Here is a 2,217-nt window from a genome sequence, read left to right on the forward strand (position 1 = left end):
CACTTATAAATTAAGCCAGGGCATCATTTTTTTAATCTGCAAAATTATTTACTCTCCAATACAGTTCTTACCTAGCTATTATCTCTTTTAATGTTATATATGGTTCTTCAGAGCATTCAATACTTTGCACCTCCATCACCACCCAGAATCCCCTCTCTCGCCCCCACCCTCCCACACAAGTATCTTTTGCAGGACTTGACTTGATTAAATCTCCCCACATTGTTACAAATTATGACAGAAAACACTTCCCAAGGCTGTGTCCAGATGGGACCTATCATTTCTCCACTCCACCAACAGGTATTGAGCATCTGTTCTAAGTTCTGTGGGTGTAGCAGTAAACAAAGCAGAGCTCCTGCCCTCTGGGAACTCACATGCTATAAGGAGAGAAAGGCAATCAACAAATAAGAAGGTAAGTAACATGTCAGATAATAAATGGCACTGGGAAATAAAAAAGTAGGGATTAGGCAGTTCATATTTTGTGGCGAGTAGTCAAGGAAGGCCTCTGTAATGTGAAGACATTTGAGTGGAGACCTGCAGGAAGCAAGAGTAAGCTTATGTGAGAGGAAGTATATGAAGTCAGAGCATTTTCAGGCAGAGGGAAGAACAGAAAATGCAAAGGTCCTGAGGCAGAGGCAGGTTGGCATGATAAAGGGACTGGAGGAGAACCAGCAAGATATCGGGGTAACCAGGGTGTCAGATCATGGAGGGCCCAAGGACCACTCTAAGGACTTCTGTCTTTACTCACAGTGAGATGGGAAAGCTTTGAGGGTTTAGAATAGGACTGATAATGACACACATTTTATAAAAGAATCACTCTGGCTGCTGTTGAGAACAGACTGAAGGGAGCAAAGGCAGGAACTGGGAGACTAGTTAGAAGTCTACTGTAAAATAAATGAAACAACAGTGGTTTAGACCAGGGAGACAGCACTGGGGAGATGAGGGGAGTAGATGGATTCTAGATATACTGTCACACACAGGATTTTCTGATAGATTGGACGACTGAGTCAGAGAGATAGAAAGAGAGGGCGAACTTAGAACAGTGGGACAAAGGATAAAACAAGAAAGATCTGGTGGAGTATAAACATGAGGAGTTTGGTCTCCAGGAAGTGGGGAGGCGATCTACATAGAGATGGTATGCTCCTCACTCCTGTTTCTCTTCCACCTTCTAGCATCCACTCTTCCCCAGCTCCCAGCCTCTATTGGCCTCAATATTTTACAGCATCAACTATACAGGCCACAATCTCAAATATGTCTAAAATTAACAACAAAAGCCTAAAACAAAAAACAATTCAAAATGTGGTACTAAACAAAATTTTGGACCAAAGAGGAAATCAAACCCTAATCACAAAAACTTCTCAAAGTAAACATAAGAGTAAATCTTTGTGACTTTGGCTTAGGCAAAGGTTTCTTAGAGACACCACCAAATGCACAAGCCATGAAAGAGCAAACTGGTAAACTGGACTTCATCAAAGTTTAAAGTTTCTGCTTTTTGAAAACAATGTTAAAGAGAGTGAAAAGACAAGCTACACTAACACCCAAACTATATAAAGAACTCACACAACTCAACACCAAAAAAATAATAATCCAGTGAAAAAATGGGCAAAAGACCTGACTAGACATTTTTCCAAAGAAGACATACAAATGGCCAACAGACATATGAAAAGATGCTCAACATCACTAATCATCAGGGAAATGCAAATCAAAACCACAGTATCACCTAACTCCAGTCAGAAAGGCTAATAACAAGACAAGAAATAACAAGTGTTGGAAAGGATGTGGGGAGAATGGAACACTTGTGCACTGTTGGTGGGAATGTAAACTGTGCAGCCACTATGGGAAGCAGTAGGGGGGTTTTCAAAAAACTTAAAATTGAAATACCATATGACGAAATTCCACTTCTGGAAAGAAAGCAAAATCACTGATTTGAAAAGATATATGCACTTCCATGTTTACTGCAGCATTATTTATAATAATGCCAAGATATGGAAGCAGCCTAAGTGTCCATTGATAGAAGGATGGATAAAGAAGATGTGATATATATATACAATGGAATATTACTCAGCCATAAAAATGAATGCAGTCATGTCATTTGTGACAACATGGATGGATCTAGAGGGTATTAACACTAAGTGAAATAAATCAGAGAAAGACAAATACCATATGATTTCACTTATATGTGGAATCTAAAAAACAAAACAAATAAACTAACCAGAAATA

The sequence above is a fragment of the Manis javanica genome, chromosome 4, assembly GCF_040802235.1.
Source record: "Manis javanica isolate MJ-LG chromosome 4, MJ_LKY, whole genome shotgun sequence".
Lineage (NCBI taxonomy): Eukaryota > Metazoa > Chordata > Mammalia > Pholidota > Manidae > Manis > Manis javanica.